The sequence below is a fragment of the Ambystoma mexicanum genome, chromosome 6p (assembly GCF_040938575.1).
Source record: "Ambystoma mexicanum isolate Mex_15411 chromosome 6p, UKY_AmexF1_1, whole genome shotgun sequence".
In the NCBI taxonomy this organism is placed as follows: domain Eukaryota; kingdom Metazoa; phylum Chordata; class Amphibia; order Caudata; family Ambystomatidae; genus Ambystoma; species Ambystoma mexicanum.
In genome coordinates this window covers 358,813,406-358,832,105 of record NC_090935.1, presented here as the reverse complement: position 1 = coordinate 358,832,105, position 18,700 = coordinate 358,813,406, and the positions used below count along the sequence as shown (strand labels likewise).

The following is an 18,700-nucleotide window of genomic DNA, read 5'->3' as shown; positions in this document are numbered from 1 at the left end:
TGGGGTGTGTCCTGGGAGGGATGGCTCACTGGTACAGGGCCAGCCCCCTGCAGCCCCTAAGTTTGCCAATCTGTATACACTGGTATGTTGATTTGCTTTCTTTGGGGGCAAATCGATGCAAAACAGCCCCCACCTGCTTGCAAAGAAAGCAAAACAGCATTGTGTCACCTCTGTGGCAATCTTTGGGCTGGGGCGGAGGGCTGTTTAGTCCCTGGGGCCTCCGACCACCAAAATCAATTTCCCGGTTGCCTCGTGGTCCTCGTTGCTTCCCTTGGGTGGCAAAATGAGTCCAGAACCTGAATTCCCTCACCAGGGAAGCAGCAAGCATCTGCCCCCCCTGTACAGAGTGTGGCATGTTTTGCCTTACTTGGGGGCAAATCGATGGAAAACACCACCACTTTGCCCCAAAGAAGGCAAAACAGCATTTTTCTAACTTTATGGCAAAGTTCGGGGTGGGGAGTCGGTTTGCCAAGTATTATGATGTTGGGCCTATCTCTACTCTAATCGCTTTAGGTAAAAGACTTCTATCTAGATACGCCTTTTCGGTGCCTGCCATATGCTCCATTTTTTTGACACCCAAGGTAAAATGTAGTTATCAACAAGGCAGAATGCCTTTTGAAATATATAATGTGTCACATGAAAATACGTAATAACCTCCATCCTCTAAGTGAAGCCTTTTTATCAAGATCATCAGAGGCTGGTGTCATCTTTTCTTTCATATGGAAACGAGCTACTTCACAATTGGTTTTCTTAATCGTAAAGAGAAGGGGGGGGTAACCTAGATACCTTGCATTCATTAGTTTCAAGAAATTGATTTTCCGCGCAGTTTTATACGTTCTTGTGCTTGATTGTGAAGGGTTTTGTTTATTTGTTTTTTAAAACACCCTGGTACAGGGGCTCTTATGTCCCCATGTGGTCAGCCGACACGTGTTTCGACCCGTAGGTCCTTCTCAAGGCTATGGATTGCGGTCCGGCTGCCCCTGTGGGGTCCTGGTCAAGAAGATTGGGTTGGGCCTGTATATACGGTGGCTCCTGTTGGGCCCTGTTAGGGAGAATTCTCTTATAAGGCTAATTTCCCAAACCTAGTGAGTCCCCCAGCAGCTTTGCTGGATTTTTGGGGTTTGTTTTTTTGTCCTGCTAAGAGTGAGACTCTTTTACTTCCACTCTTAGGCATGATTTGAGGTATGTCTTTGACTTGTTATGTGCTTATGGGCTATGGGGTTTCTTTTTACTCCATAGGGTATCATCTATTTTTCTCTATGTGTAGTAGTCAGCACCCTCAGTGCAGTACCACAGGGGTGTCACAGTGACCCCCAAACATGGACTCCATACCCTCGGACTGACTGTCTCCCAGGGCATGTAAAGTCACCATTGGCTTTAATAGTCCAAAATTATGAACAGAACCAGTACAAACCATCATATTATGGAAGTACTGGTAAGGGGTAATTCGATTGCCCCTGGGTCTTGTTTTCGAGGGGGCACTGTCCCGTCCCCCCTCGTTGAGTTTCTGGCTGGTGGCAGTGGTTACCACGCGAAATATTCCTTAGGAATATTCTTTATGGGATTTTTCCATTGATTTTAAACGCACCGCTTTTTGGTGCAATGTTAAAGATACCGCTGGCTCACCACTTAGCATGTGTGATTGACAGCTAGGCTGATGAATGGGGGTTTTTCTGCATACAAGCAGGGCTTTTGGGACTGGAACTTCAGAAGTCGCCACAGGACCTAAGAATCCGAAGAGGGACGAAGCTGAGCCATCTGCAACGACGACACCACCGGTGAAGCCCTGCTGCAGCTACCTCACCACTTTCCCGACGACAAGAGAAGATCTTCTGCTGGACGAGTCTTCTCCCTCTGAGCTGGTGGGACCAACCAGTTCACCCTTTTCGCCTTCCAAAGACGGCCCTTGGTCGAATCGCCAGTGCCAAGCACCCTGGCGGCCAGATAGCCAAGCTCATCACTTTCGACCGCGAATAAAAGGACCACACCTTTTAATCGGGAACTCCGCGGCTGGTTTCATCCCTGTGCAGTGCAACGACTCCTAGTTTCCTCCTCGACGAGATCCTCTCTTCCCCTGGTCGGAACAACGAACTGCAACCACTGCCAGGAACAAATGCCCCCGTTGGAGCTTCCTTTCTCTACAAGGTACTGTGTCCTGCCTGGCCTCCCTTTCTACAGATTGCTAAAGGTGACCCTTAAATCCTTGGCTTCTAAACTGGGTTGGCCCCAGGCCTTATAACTATAACTCTAACTGCAAAGACTTTCAGTGCACTTTAAACCTTGTGATCCTGGGCACATTTCGCTTGGCTCCATTTAAAGTGGTCCTAGCCTATGCACTTTGGCTCTACAGTGTAACCTGCCTTTCTCCCCTTGCTCTGAACTCTTAAGTGTTGGGAACTGTTTTATTTTATGCTCTGCCTTTTCTCTCCCTTTTTAACATAAACTATTGGAATGCCATCTAGGTTAAGCGCTCACTTCTGTCTTAACAAATAGTGTGCTTTATCCCTGACTTGTCTGATAGTTATCAAGGGAGGTGTGTATATTTTCTATGACTGTGTTTTAACTTGCTTTTGATTAAGAGTGCTGGTATATGCCTTAAAGTGTGTTTTAAATAAATAACTATACTTTTTATACAAAGCTCTGGTCTGTGTTTGTTTGCTGTACTGTGTTTTGACCCTATTGTGTATACTCTGCATACTGCCCTACTCTTCTTGAGAGAAGTCTGACTGCTCAACCACAGCTACCAGGTAAATCTGGGTGGTGCGGACTGCTACCAATTGGGTTTACTGCTGCTCCTGTAGTCTTAATCTTTTTGCAGTGTTCCCCAAGGGAACTGCACAGGATTCTGCCTAACGGGCCCTCGAGGTTGGATTTCGCGTCAGACCAGGATTCGAGGGCCCATCAGGAGCCACTGTATATACAGGACCAGCCCAATCTTCTTGACCAGGACCCCATAGGGGCCGCCAGACCACAATCCATAGCCTTGAGAAGGACCTAATGAATGCAAGGTATCCAGGTTACCCCCCTTCTCTCTACCAAACAAATGATGTATGGGCTATTCCTCAACACTAACCTGTGATCTTGCGACCAATATCACCCACAACTAAATGGAGTATCAATACTAGAGCTTAGCAAGGTCAGCTCCATTCCAGGGCCCACGTTCTACAGGTTATTAATCGTAAAACCCAGATATTTGAGCTGCTATTAAGGACTTACCACTTACCTACCGTTTTTTTCTCTGTGTTCTTCAGAATTGTATATTATAGGATTTTGATCGATCTGCAGATCTATCAGTGGAATATGAACTATTAGCATCAAGAATGTGCAGAAGGCCAATTTTTGTTTTATCCTGAATGATCAAATCATCAGTGTACGCTAACCATAAGTGACTAAATGTACCTATTTTTACCGGAACATTTCAAATCCTGGCTAGTCATCAATATCATACAAGTATAGGCTAAATAGAGAAGGGGCCAGCAAAAAACCTTGCTTAAATACTGTAGTGGTTTGGGAATGGCAAGGACAAAAAACATTTTGAATTGAATCTCACCTGGATGGTTGTGTTGGTATCGAATAATACGTTTTAGTAACCCAGCCTGCAGCTACCAATGTGAACGTTTTTGCCATAGTCTTTCAATCAACTTTTTCTAAAGCCAAATTAAACTCCAAAAGCGCAACATAAGTAAATAGATTTTTGGTAGATGCAATTTCTTTGATCATTTTCCAAATAAAGCCATTAGCCTATATATTGGAAAACTGTTTGCTATTTTAGCACTATATTATTCCTTAGAATCCACAAATATCTCTCTGAAGTAAGAGAAGGGAGAACACTATGTACTACTGCCACATGATGATCATTTTCATATAAATTCCTTCAATCCTCGATGTAAATTTGAATGGTGTACAATAAAGTGTGGCAGTTCGGAGGGCCATATATGATAGCCTTAAAAAGGATTGAAAGAATATGTGCCCATAAGGTGTATCCGCTTATAGCACCACATTGGAGAGATTGCCTGGGCTCAGAGCTCTTTATCATTGTTATGTCATGATAGCATTATCAATATTAATTTGATCAAAAACATCCTCCACTATCCGTAATGACCTGTCTTTCTTACCTGAGCCTCTTCCTAAGATATCAAAGTGCCCTGCCAGTTATATAGTTCAACAAGATGTTTTAACCTAATTGATTCAGGGTTGACTTGCAGTGTTGATTGGGTAGATGAGTTACCTGAAATAGCACCCAGAATTTGGTTGTATATTTTATAATTAAAAATGTCATGTAGCTGACACCAGCCCACACACAGGTGCCCAGAAACACATATAAGGGGTACAAGGGTGTGTACCCCCACCCATGGGTGCCATAAAGGTTTCCCTTGGGGGTTGTTCACTGAAAGGAAAAATGAAGAGCTTTACTGCCAGAAGTCCAGACTGGACCTCTGTGGCAGAAAACACACAGAGAAGTGGTATCACAAGGACTAGGAGGCCCTGTCCCTCCAAAAGTCATTTCCAGCATTACAATGAGCCACTGTGTCTCTAGTTAACAAGTGATGTAACATATCAAAGAATGAGACAGAGACAAAGATCTAATCTAGCATATTATGAGCTTTGCCATTTGTTCAAGTAAATCTAGCGGGGTTGGTAAAGCCATTAAAACATGAAGGTTTCCTTAACCAAACCTTGTTCATTGTGAGAAAATAAAAACCTTTACACGCTAACAAAAAAGCTCTTAGAACCACAGCCTTCCATATCATTGTCTGTGACTGGACCTGGATGTTCACTGTAGAAAGTATGGTAGCCAATCCCTCTTTTGGGACAATATTAAGAGAAAAACATACTTTCCTTGTCATGTCCCACTTTGCAGAACTTTCAATGATGAAATTATTTGGAATCAAAAACGTCCTAGAATGTTGTGAAGGCAGGTCCTGTGGTTTTGAAAAGGTAGAAAATTGTGCATTCAATTTGTTTTGAAAAGACTCAATCACCCATAACACTTAGGAAATAAATCTCTGCTAACAACTCTGCTGCTGAAAGTAACTCGTACATAGGGCATTTGATTTAAAAAAAAATGTGCAGCACCTATTGTCTGTTTAATGATATCTTCAAATGGGACTCCATATACAAATTCAAAGTCACCCAAAAGCTAAAAACTAGCCAAACGTTTTAACTCTTGACAATTGATTTCCAAGTTGAATTGAGGGCGGGTGTTACTCGGAAAGATGTGATGTTGTCCCCTGTGCATCCTCATTTGAATCCTGAAGGTGTTATAGAACCATAAATTGTCCTCTGTTCTTAACCTTTCTCAGAACCTATTGTAGTATAGGGAAAGTGCACTTGTCACTTCTGACGCAGCTTTGCGATTGTCTGCTGCACTCACGGTTTAGAGGGCAATGGTGCTCAATCACCTCTGCTTGCGGTAATTTTGGAAGCAGTTCCACTACTGCATCACTCTTCCTTGCCCACTGAGAATTTGGCATAGTGGAAGGTTTCACTGTTGCTGAACTCTTTTGTGGGCATGGGCCAGGGAGGGCAGCATCCCCACTTTCACCCACTGCCCCCCAGCAATAACATGCCTACAGAACGTTTTGGGGACAAAGCTCAAGTGGAATATGGAGTGCAGAAAGGACGTTGCACTGGGGCAGAAATAACAGCTTGCAGTGAAGGAATGAAGACCCTACATGGACTATTCTTTATCAAGGGTGTAATATTTAGGATCACCCCTATAGGAGGAAATGGGTGCATAGAGTAATGCTACCCTCTTAATTTTTTGTGAGTGTGAGAGTGACAACTGCCAACACCCGGCGTCTTGTCCGATGAACATGACTTTCTAGTTACTGTTGACACGATATTACAACTTTCATCCCCTTAGTACAGCCTTATTTATCTACTCACTAGATGTATGTATACTTTTAAATACCCACACAACTACCGTCTACTGAGACAGATCTTCACATAGTAGACCCCAGCTTCTCATGTGTGCGTTAGAGGGAGAAATAATTGCTTATTGTCCATGTTATTGATATCGGCAAAGTTGTAATTAAATGTACTGTTTTATTTCACGTTCAAATCTTGGTCCTTTGCAGAAAGGCATTTTCAGACAGCCAACAGATTGGAAAAGCCATATTCCTGGGTATTTAGTGCTTTTTAAATATTGATCCATGCCTTTAAATTGTTTCTCTTTCATTGAGGCTCTATTTCATCCGGTGCCTTTACTTTGTATTTATTTTTGCATTTTACCTTTTTTTTTCTTTAATAATTTAGACTACCCTGATCCCCCCTTACGTTTCAAATGATTTACCGTTTCAAATGCTTTACTCCTAATTGTACGCCCCATACTTCTTTTTTATTATTTTTTTTTATTTATTTTTTTTTTTAAATTCTTTTTTATTAACTTGACAGCACAACAAAGAACAGCAGAGGGAGCCACATGGCACCAGCGCTGAGAACAAGCAGTGCGAATATTAGACAGTACAAATGAATAAAATATGACATATTCGTAAAAGGCAGATTACAAGTTATTGCCACATACACCTTAACAGGTCATTGACTAAGGGGAACCACCTGGGGAAACAGAGGGAGAAGTTGATGGTGAAGCCAAGGCAGAGATAAAGTCTCGGAATCTCGGCCAGATATCCCTCGGCCTGGAGCGCGAACACTGCATCGCACCCCAGGACTGCTCGGTGTCGTGAACCCATGTGACCGATCTAAGCCATTGTGTATAGGTAGGGGCTCTAGGGCGGAGCCAACATAGTAATATACAGCGGACTGCCAGCAGCATGCAGAGGCCTGCCAGTTTCTTAGAGTCACGAGGCAACTGGGGGAAATCGTGGAAGAAGCAGTGCAGTGGGGTAGGGGTTATCGGGTGTTCCAGAATGTCGGACAATGTAGAGCAAATGTCTAGCCAAAATTGGGATAGCCGGGGGCAGAGCAACAACATGTGTGCAGGTAGCCTGGTCTGCGCCACAACTGGGACAGGAGGGGGGGTGAGCATCAAAAATGCGATGGGTGTATGATGATATCTGTGCAAGATTTTAAACTGGATAAGTTTAAATTTGGTGTTGTAGGAGACCTCGTGAGTACGGGCGCACATCCGAGCCCACCTCTCATCAGTGATCTCAGAGCCAATGTCCTCCTCCCATTTGCGCCGCAGCTCGGTGAAGTAGGGGGCCGCTCTAGTTTGCAATAAGGAGTAAAGTCTAGACACCTTGCCCTTGAAGGAGAGATAGGAGCAGAGCTCCTCCACTATAGGTTCATCAGGGGGCAAGGCGGGGAAATGCGGGTATCTGGACTTAAGATGTCCATGGAGTGACGAGTACTGCAGCCACACCGAAGGTCGACGCCTAAGTGAGGGAGGAAGGTCAGACCATTCTATAAAGTTTCCCTGTTCAAAGAAATCGCGCAGAGACAAGAAGCCAGCAGTGGTCCAGCAAGTGACCACTGAAGGTGGAACGTGCGGTACATCGGGCAGGAAGTTCCACAGTGGGAGATCCCCGTGGAAAGGGTAGGGGATGTCGACCATGGACCAGAATTTGGACAAGGCCAGAGATGTACTGGCTACAGGATTTGCAGAGTTTGAGTCAGGGGAAATCGGTTGGAGGACCAGGGAACCGAGCACACGGTCACAGACAGTGAGCTTCTCGAGACGAACATGTGGGGGGGGGGGATCAGTGGTATTGAACCAGAATGCAGCAAACTGTGATTGGGCCACCACCCAGTATCTGACAAAATCGGGTGCGCTAAAACCTCCCAACGCCTTAGGGGTGGATAGTGTGGAAAGTTTGAGGCTGACGGCCCCGGAGTGCCAGAGGAAGGTATTACATATGCAGCGCAGTGTTCGAAAGAAAGTGTCCCCTGGCCATAGAGGTAGGTTGGTAAACCGGTACAGCAATTGAGGCAATACAATCATTTTGAGTATTCCAATCCTGCCCGCTAGCGAAAGGGGAAGTTTAGTCCAGCTGGAAGTTTTAGCCTCCAGGTTAGTTAAATAAGTATGGAAGTTATCATCGCGCAACTGAGGTGTGTGGCGGGAGACCACCACCCCTAAGTAGGTAAAACTGTTAGGAGACCAGTTAAACCCATGTAGGTCGGGGGGCGCCAGTATGGAGTCTGTAAACGGAAACAATGTAGACTTAGAGCAGTTAACCCTCAAACCGGGTATGTCACCAAATCGAGCCACATCTGTCAGTATAGGCAAAAGGTTGACTGCCGGGGAACGAACCTACAGGAGGGTATCGTCAGCGTAGAGGGAGACTATGCCGGTCTGGCCGGTTGTGCGTAACCCCCTGTGTGAATGCAATTGTCTAATCATGTCAGCGAAGGGCTCCATGGCAATAGCAAAGATGAGTGGGGAAAAGGGGCATCCCTGGCGGGTACCTCTAAATATCTGAAAAGGGGAAGAGCGCCTATCTTCTGTGCGGACCTTAGCCGATGGGGAGGTGTAAAGAAGCTTTATTCGGGTGCGGAAGTTGGGGCCGAATTTACATTTCTCAAGAACACACCACATGTATCTCCATGAGACTGAATCGAATGCCTTTTGCATGTCCAATGTAGCCGCTACAGCCTGAGTGGAGGGGTCGATTCGGCTGATTACATTGAAGAGTCTCCTCAGATTGAGGGACGTGGACTTACCGGGCACGAAGCCGGCTTGGTCCGGATAGATAATGTGGGACATGAACGGGGCTAAGCGGTTAGCAAGGAGTTTGGCAAATATTTTGATGTCATTATTAATCAGAGAGAGGGGGCGGTATGAACTGCACTGCGTAGGGTTTTTACCTGATTTAAGGAGCACTGTAATCAACGCCTCCCGGAGGGACGGTGGAAGTATGCCCCTGTCACATGATTCTTCCCAGAGCGTGAGTAGGTGCGGCGCTAGTTGGGCCTTAAATCTTTTATAGAAATCTATCAGAAGGCCATCGAGGCCAGGGGCTTTACTGGATGCCAATGACTCAATGGCCTCAACAATTTCCTCTAGGGCAAAAGGCCTCTCGAGGGAGGCGCTAGCGTCGTCTGACAGGACTGATAGAGGAAGGCTCTCTAAAAAGGAATTGATGTCAGAAATCTTGGATCCGTCTACCTCGGAGTATAGGGACGTGTAGAACGCGAGGAACTCAGAGTTAATGTCCTGAGGGGAGGTGGCGAGTGTGCCATCCGGTCTAGAGATGGCCGGGATATTGGGGGCACCAAATTCGCGGCGCAGTAGTCTAGATAGCATTCTGCCGGGCCGTTCACCTTCGCCATATTTCCTCGCCGATATAGGGGAGTCCAGGAATTTAACCTCGCGCTCGGCAAGGTCCCGGAACCTGTCCAGCTCAGAACCCAGCAACGCCAGAGTGGCCGGGGAGTGGTCAACCGCGTATTGGGCTTCGTAGAGGGACAGGGCTGATTCGCTGGCAGCAATATCGGCACGGATGTCTTTCAGTATGCCACTGCACTTGGAGATGGCAACCCTTCTAGTGTGTGCTTTAAAGGCCTCCCAGAGCACCGCTTGTGTTGAAACAGAATTCATGTTGATCTCAAAGTATTCTTCGATAGAGGACTCGAGCTCAGAGACAAACGCCTGGTCAAGGAGCGCATGGGGGCATATCCTCCACTGCCTTGTTTTGTTGGTGTCTAGTCCCCAGTTTAAGGAGATGAGTACAGGTGAGTGGTCTGATAGTGTCTTGGGAAGGATGGCTAAGCGGGTGATGCATCTGATCAGTATGTCCGTGACGAGCCAACTATCTATTCTGGAGTGTGAATCGTGCACTGAGGAGTAAAAGGTGTATGTACGGTCATCAGGATACATCAGGCGCCAGGCGTCCACCAGTGCCAGGCGGGGAAGCAAGGTCAGGACAGAGCATGCCGCCCTGGAGAGCTGGCGGGGACGAGAACCCGATCTGTCCAGGGTGACATCAAGTATCGTGTTGAAGTCACCACCCCATAGGATAGGGATTAGGGGGTAGCTCTCGAGTAGAGTGGCCAGGTGAAGGTAGAAGTCAGGGTCATCAACGTTGGGACCATATATGTTTAGGATGACTATCTCCTGATGTTGTAATATACCGGCGATGAGCACAAACCTTCCAAGTGGGTCTATGTGGGAGTGCTGACACGTAAACCTCAGGCTTTTATGTATTAGGGTGAGGGTACCTCGGCTCTGAGTGGAATAATTAGTGTAATACCTCTGGGGGCCCCATTGCTTGGCGAATCGCTCACAGTGCTCCGAGCGGGCGTGGGTTTCCTGAAGACATAGGATCTTCACTCCGTGGCGTTCAGCGTGGAGCTGAATCTGTCTCATCTTTTTATAGTTGCCTAACCCCCTGGCATTCCAGCTCATAAAGGTCAGAGTCATATCAGCCATATTTGGAGGGGTGATAGTGTGATGAGCAAAAGAGGATTCCAGTGAAGTGAACGGGGTTGGCCCTAGGTGTATGCGGACTCCCGACCATGTGTATGAATTGATTGGGCGCGGTGCCTGCGGCGCCTCTGGAGGCTGTCAAGACTTTTACAAACCATAACATTCCCAACCTACCCCCAACCCACATCCCTCCCCCAATCAGAGGGACGAAACCCAAACAAAACCAAAAAACACATAAATTCTTAGGCATCAACGCCTGGGGGGCTGTTTGCGGCCGGGCTACGGCGCGCCAGACCGGGAGAGCGTAAGGAGAGTTATGCTGCGTAGTAGTAGAAGTAGGGCGTTAAGGGTGGATGCGAGCAACATGGGGACCGGATCTATAAGCAGAGGGCTCATCGGGGTTTGGATTGCGGCCGTGTGCCAGGACACGGAAGCAGCATAGTCGGGTGCGGTCTTAGCCTGGGGGAGCCCGGGTATCGGGCATGATTGACAAAAGTAAGTGGGATGAGCGGTGGGGTAACTCCGAGAGAGGGACCCCACAGGAGAGATGGTCAATACAGTCTACGATGGCACAGCAGGGCGGGAGAATACACCTACACAGATAGGTAATGGAGCATCATCAACAACATAAACAACAATGAAGTGCGATGAATAGTGGTCATCGCGGGGGGGGAGCGCGGTGGCGGCCCCGGCTCGCGGCCTAGGTATAATAGCAATTATAGCAAAACCATGAAGCGAATGTGAACATTGTTTACATCAACCAGGAAAGTGTTCATCAATAAACTTCGAGGCCTCTTCGGGGATGGTGAAAAAGTGTGTTTGATTAGAGTGTTCGATCCTCAGTTTGGCGGGGAAAAGCATGGAGTACTTAACTCCCAGGTCCCGAGGTCTCTTTTTCACCACCAGGAAAATCTTACGCTCCTGCTGCACGGCCACGCACGGAGTAATCCGGGTAAAAGTGTATCCTAGCCACCCCGAGATGAAGCTCACCTTTGGCCCTGGCCGCCCGGAGCAAGGCATCGCGGTCTCGGAAGTTGAGGATTCTGGCTATGATGGGACGGGGTGGGGCACCTGGCCTGGGCCTCTCGGTCAAGGAGCGGTGAGCTCGCTCCACAGAAAATTGTACCGAAAGCTTGGGGTTATCCAAAAGAGTCAAAAAGGTACGCTCTACATAGTCCTCCATTGGCTCCCTGATGTTGTCCTCCGGTATGCCAACAATGCGAAGGTTATTCCGCCTGGAGCGGGATTCGAGGTCATCATTTTTCTTTTCGACAATAGAGACTCGGCTGGTCAGGCTGTCCTCTGCGGTGCCAACCCTTGTCTCAATCTCAGCAACCCTACTGTCCGTTCTTTCGATATGGGCCTTTATGGATGAGATGGTCCCATTCATATCATCTAACTTAGTGTGGAGCGTAGTGAAACCCTCTCACATGTACTCATTTTGTGCGCGTCATCGGAGGATGAGGGAGCTGCAGTGGCCGGTGACTCCTCCGGAGGGTCAGTAAGCGGCTTGGAGGGAGTTTTAGAAAACATATTCAACGAACTCTGCTTCTTGTTAGAACCTGCTCCCTTGGTCATGGTGATAGGACAAGTCTGGCGTCCAGGATCCGGCACAGAAACGGTGGGAGACCCTCCGAGCGTCGCCACACAGGTCGCACGGTGGGGAGGAGGCGAGGCGTGGAGAGAAGTCAACGAGGCTGGGGGAGACACCAGAGAACACAGAGCGAGACAGTCAGACACGAGGACCAGAGGGGTAGGCCAGCCGTGAAATTACCACTGGAATGTTGGGACGGTACGCAGTTTGTCGAGGCCAGGGATCAGCCCTCAGGGCGCACCCGGAACAGGAGGGTTAGGGTATACAGCAGGGTGTTATTGGTGGGCTGCCCGCAAGGGCGCGAGTGCACTGGAAAGCCACACAGAGGTAAGTAGTCAGTGGAGTAAAAGTGGAGCTGAGGAGGGGCAGTAGACAGCGCAGTGGAGGGTCGAGATCTGGAATTGTGGCTGGAGACCACAGCCAGCAGCCGGGGGGGCAGAAAGGACAACGGTCCAGGAGGGCGAAGAAGTAGTGCTGGAGCAAGGGTCCCCAGCCGTGTCAGCCCGTGCACAGCGGCGGAGGCGAGTCGCCGCCTAAATAGCGGCGGTCCGCCAGGGCCACAGCAGGAGGATGGGAAGCTGGAGGGACCGCTGAGGCACAGGCGCCCCCCACACGCCCCCTGCCTTGATGAAGCACAGTGCCGCAGCCGTGGGGTGGATCGGCAGGAGGGGGGGGGGGGGCAGGCGAGGTGGAGGCCGGAGAGAAAAGTAGTGGCCCAAGGGCAAGTGTCCGCCGGGGGCTCCGGGCCCACAATCACTGTAAATGGAGGCTGATGATGCGGTGAAGCGCGGCGGCCATGGGACCTCAAAGAGCAGTAGCCAAGGGGAGGTAGCCTGGTGGCAAGGGCAGATCGGCTCACGGACTCAGCCGCATGCAGAGCCCGGAGCTGACAGATTTAAGCGGCCCTCCTCCCCCCCGCACCCCCCCTACCTTGACAGGAATCGGGAGGAAGGCAGGAGTTGCGGAGAAGCTGGGGTCCCCACGGCACGAGACAGGGGAGCCGAATAGTGCGGCGTCTCAAGCGCCGCAGGAGCCCGCAGATGCAGATGGTCGCGAGCTCGGGCGGGATCCGCAGGGTCCTCCAGGAGGGTGGTGAAATGATCGATGGAGCGCGGGGCGACCACGGGAGCCGGCAGGCCCGGGCCGCTGAGGAGGGCTCTGACGCCCCTCCCCCACTGCGGCCTGCAGAGCCGCGCGCTCAAGTAGGAGGAAGAACTGCAGCCGGTGGAGCCGCGGGGCGGGGCGGCCAGGCTCACACAGCCCCTGGCGAAGTCGGAGGGCCGTAGCACGGTCCCCAGGGGGTGGCGGGTGCCAGGAATCCGTGGCTGCGGCCGATATGCTCCGGAGGAAGGACCGCCGGTGCACAGGAGGATAACTGCAGCTACGGAGTCTTTTTTGAGGATTATATCGCTCTCCCAGCGCGGAGCTCTGCAGCTAGGCGGCCATCATGTTTCGGCGCAACAGCGCCCCCCCCCCTTTTTTTTTTTTATTTCTTTATTGGTTTTAACAACTTAAAACAAAGCCATTAACATTTATCAAACAGTATACTTTATCAAAATAAGAGTCCCCACCCTTACCCTCCCTCCCCACCGGCTCCCAAGACCACGGTTTGTTTCTATTTCACCTCGAGTCCGTGCCCTGGTCAGGGCTGCCCATACTGCTGGAGGCGCTGTCTGCTGTCCTGGGATGGGGCAAAGGCACCGTTAGTGCTACCCAACGGTGCAGCTCCTCGCTAGAGTCCAACCTCTGCATCTGAACCGCAGTTTCCCATGCTGCCGTTATATATATATGAGGTCTCTGAGTTTAAGGGCTTATTTTTCCTGTTGCGCCTATATCTGGCCAGGATACAGGCCGTAGGCTCTTGCACCTCCACTTCAATGTCTGCGTTAGCAACTCTGTCCTTCACTTGTGTCCAGAAGACTCTTATCACTGGGCAACCCCAGAACATATGAGTCATCCCCGCTCTGGGCGCGCCACATTTGGGGAATACTTGGGATTTCTGCACCCGAGAACCTCGATATGACTTCAGGTGTGAGGTAAGCCCTGTTGGTAATATACAGTTGGATGAGCTGTAAACAGGCGTTTCTGGAGGTTTTTTTATGATGAGTGATTTCCCCCCAGTCTTTGTCTTCGAATACGAGGCCTAGTTCGATTTCCCACTTTTTCCTACATTTGAGATCATCTTTGGTTGTGCCCAACATCAGGGCCTCGTAGATTCGTGAAGTCTCGTGGCCTCCCTCGGCGGTGTCAAGTATTGTTTCAATGCACTTGTTGTCCGAGGTCTGGTCAACTGCCTCCGGCCATCTGTTTTCCACGGCTTTTACCACAGGAACTGCCCCACTGGAAGTCCTGAGGCTTCACTAAGTTCCGTGAATGTTAGGATCTCTTGTTCTTGGATCAAGTCTCCTAGTGTGGCTACCCCGTAGGGTTCCCACTGGGTGCGCGTTTCAAGTTGTCCCCATGAGTGATTTGCCATAAGTGCCGCAATGGGGATCTGCGGGGAGTACGGATCCGCCGACCTGACTAGCTTACAGGCCCTCCTCCAGAGCCGGATCCCGAGCTTGGCAAGGTATGGGCTGAGTCTCAGCGCACCCTCACCGGCCCACAGTAAGTCCCGTAGAAGTAGATGAGGCAGGGCTGGTTGGAGGAGGCGGGTATCAGTCGTGTCCTCGTCGGCCATCCATCGCGTCACGTGTCTCAGCTGGCCGGCGAGGAAGTAGAGCTCGAAGTTTGGGACCTTCAATCCACCCGTCTCGTAGGGTCTATGGAGTGTTTCTAGTGCCATCCTGTGCCTGCCCCCCTGCCAGAGGGATGTTGAAGGGAATGTTTGTGAAGTTGTGTAGCAGGCGGGGAGAGCCACCATCTTGAGGAGACCGGCCCTCCCAGCCATTGAAAGCGGGAGCTTGCCCCAGAATTCCATGGATTTCACGTGAGAGTCCTTGGCCCTGACCGTGTTGAGGATGTGTTCTGTGTTGGGATTACGGTGTATAGTAATCCCCAGATATTTGAAGGAGATCGGTTGCCATTGAAGATCCAGGGGGGGAGACTCCCATAATCTTCGTTATGTAATGCGGCTAGAGGGTAGAGGCAGGACTTGCTCCTGTTGATTTGGATCCCTGTGTGGTTGTGGAAACTATCCAGGGTTTCCAAGATGTAGGGCAAAAGGTGCTCAGGGTTATGTAGGTACAATAAGGTGTCATCTGCGTACATAGAGATGAAGTGGGTCGTCCCGTCTATCTCGATGCCCCCATCCCTGTATTCCTGTCTTAGGTAGGCAGCCACCGGCTCCGCAGCTATAATGTATAACATGGGGGACAGTGGGCATCCCTGGCGAGTGCCTCTGTGGAGGGACCATTTGTCGGAGTATGTTTTGTTAGTACGTACTCTGGCCGTGGGGTTGGTATAAACCAGTTGGGTCCACTTTAAAAAGGCCGGGCCTACACCCATTTTCGCCATCGTAGCATATAACCACCCCCACCTTACCGTATCAAAAGCTTTGGTGGCGTCCAATGACGCAACTGCAAGTTTCTGTGGCCTTTTGTTCCGTACTATATACGACGTGGTGTGGCCTGAGCAGGTTTTCGGTGATGGATCACCCTGGGACATATCTTGTTTGGTCTTGATGGATCTGCAGGGGGATTACTCTGCACAATCTGTTTGCAAGAAGGGCGGTTAGGATCTTGCTATCTACATTTAACATGGAGAGGGGCCCGTAAGAGCCACAGTCCGCTCCGTCTTTCCCCGGTTTGAGTAGGGGAATGATCACGGCGTCGCTCATGGAGTCTGGGAGGGTGCTCCGCTCGAAGGCTTCATTGAAGACCTGGGCTAATAATGGGGCAAGCGTTTCCTCATAGGATTTATAAAACTCCCCTGGAAGGCTATCCATGCCTGGGTTTTTCCCAGCCGGCAGTGATCTAATTACCACACGAACTTCATCAGGGATGACGGGCTCGTCTAGTGCTTCGGCCATCTGCGAATCTAATTTGGACAGATCGATGATGTCTAAGACATCCTCGATCTCGGTGTCAGGGGGGGATGGGGTCTCGGAATAGAGGTTGCGGTAATAGTGAGAGAAAGTAGAGTGGATTTCTTTTTGAGTGTGCGCGGTGGTGCCGTCTGGTTTAAGTATGTGGCAAATGGGTGATCTGGGAGCCTCACTCTTACAGAGCCAAGCTAAAAGTTTCCCGGGTTTGTCTCCCTGGGCGTGGGTTCTTTCTGTGTGTTTAGCGTAACTTCATTTCCCGGGGGATTCCCAATGAGTTAGGCAAGCTTGTCTGAGTATGGCCATTTCCTTTTGATGTTCAGGGGTTGGATCAGCCCTGCCCTCAAGCACACCCAGGTCTTTCTCTATGCGCTCCAAAGAGGTTGTGATGGATCTCTGGGCGCCCCCAATTGCTGCGATCATCTCTCCCCTCATGACCACCTTGTATGCCTCCCATGTTGTGCTCATGTATTTTACGCTATGCAAGTTATTTTGCCAATATTCCTCAGAGCTATCCCTTATGCGTTCCCGGAACGGTGTGTCAAGCAAGACCTCTGCTCTCAGCCTCCAAGTGGGAACCAGGGGTTTAGGCGGGGACACTTCCCAGGTAACCAGCAGAGGGGAGTGGTCGGATAGCACCCTAGGCAGATCGCGTGCATCAACGAACATAGCCTGATGTGCTTGGCTAACAAAAATGTAGTCTAGCCTAGTGTGGACAGCGTGAGGCGGGAGAAGGAGTAGTATTCACGTTGTTCAGGGTGCTGGTCCCTCCAAAGGTCGCTAAGTAGCAGCTGATGAGTTAGTTTGGATAGTATTTTAGCGGGAGGGTAGGGGAGTGGCGATCAGGTTTGTTGTCTGATCTATCCTTTAGTGGGTCAAGAGTGCAATTGTGGTCGCCTCCCCATATCATGGTTCTGTCTATATAAGGGCGAAGTCGCAAGTATAGGGAGTGGAAAAAAACAGTGGCATCATAGTTGGGTGCGTAGGTGCTAATCGGGCATAGTTCCCTACCTTCGATGGAACCGCATACCAATACCATCCTACCCTCATTGTCCGTTTTGGTGCTGGTTAGCCTGAAGGGGACAGTCGGGGCAATCCAAATCAAGACCCCTCTGGCATAGGAGGAGTAGGAGGACCCAATTAGGGTTCCTTGCCATGTTTTGGCTACGGAGTCCAGTTTCTTTGGAGATCGGTGTGTCTCTTGGAGTAAGGCGATTCCGACCTTGCATCTTTTTAAGTAGGCGTGGATTTGGCGCTGTTTAACGAAGCTGTTCAGGCCTCTGACGTTCCACATTATGATCTTTATTGCGTCAGCCATGGATATCACGCGGTTTGTTGTAAGCATCAGGTGGAACTCGAGGTCCAGCTGATGGTGAGTTGCATGAAGGTTTTCCCTGTGGTCCCAATATTTCCCAGAACATATTCCTAACTTTTGAACTAACACCCCGTTTCCCACCCCCCCTTTAACTGTAAACTCCCCAAACATAGAACAAGTCCAGCGCGGTTCCCCTCGTTATGACAGTCCAGTTTCTGCTCCGTTTGACCACACATTGGTCTTCAGGGGCCCTACGGGCGGGTATATGTACCCTGAAGGAAACTTCCAAGGGGTGGAGTGTCCTTTGGCTCCGGTGTCTCCGTGTGGAGGATCCATTCAGCTGTGTAAAGGCTAAATTTGTCAGCCGGTGGGCTACTGCATATGGAAGGGTCATTCGGTGTAAGGCTCGGCAGCGTTCAATGCAGTTTCCGTTTCTTTTTCACAATGTCAGGGATCTGTTGCCCGTCCATCCAGTCCCGGGCCTGTGTCGGTGTGTCGAATAGGTGGGCTCTATTGTTGTGTAGTACTTTCAACCTCGATGGGTATAAAAGCATGTAGCGCAGTCCTGCTGCTTTCAGCCTAGCTTTTATGTGTATAAACTGTGCCCTATTCATTTGGACCTGGAAGGTGTAATCTGGATAGATGGCAATTTTTGCAGAGTTTCTTTGGATCTGGCCCCCTGATCTCGAAAAAGCCAATATGACCTCACGATCCCTATAATTGAGTACCTTCGCTATTACTGGTCGAGGTGGAGCTCACGGCGGGGTTTCTTTGCCAGTGACCTGTGGGCCCTTTCGATAGTGAAGCCTTGTGAGAGTTTTTCTGCGCCGACTTCCTGCAGCAGGAGATTCTCGACGTAGTTGGTTGGGTCAGGGCCCTCGATACCCTCCGGCAAAACGAGGAGTCTTATATTGTTTCTGCGAGCCCGCCCCTCTGCCTCTTCCGCCTTGTCCTCTAGATTCTTGACTCTTTGTTGCATTTCATCCACATCACGGAGGAGATGGGTTTTAGCTTCAGTATTTTCCTTGACTTGAGTTTCAAGTGCTTCAGTCCTGCCAGACAGGGACCGGATGTCCTGGCGCAGGAGCCCTAGATCTGTGGCCACAGCATCTATTTTGTTCTCCATTGCTGCCTGAAACAGCTTAATGGCTTTGAGTATCTGGGAGTTGCTGGGTTCTTCTGCTGCATCATTGAGGTCAGGCTGCGCCTCAGGTGTGTCCACATTTGAGCGTTCGGGTCCCGCAGGTCCACCGGCTGCATAAGTGTCAATAGTGGTCTGGCACTGGCGTGGCCTGGAGCTTATGGCGTGCAGAGGCTGAATTGCCGAGCTCCGGCCGTGGCGCCGTTTCTTGATCCTGTTGCCGACCTGATTTGCACCCTTGGGGACTAAAAAGTGACTGTGTGGACAGAGGAAGCGGTCCCCGACAAGGTAGAGCTGATCCGCTAGTGTTAGGGAGAATTCTCTGTTTAGGCTGAATT

The 18,700-nt window shown here is 49.8% G+C and overlaps 1 protein-coding gene across 1 annotated transcript in view; it reads left to right on the top strand.

Annotated features, from left to right (window-relative positions):
• LMBRD2 (LMBR1 domain containing 2) overlaps positions 1 to 18,700 on the top strand; it is a 1,998,085-nt gene that overhangs the window by 754,914 nt on the left and 1,224,471 nt on the right. The window lies entirely within an intron of this gene.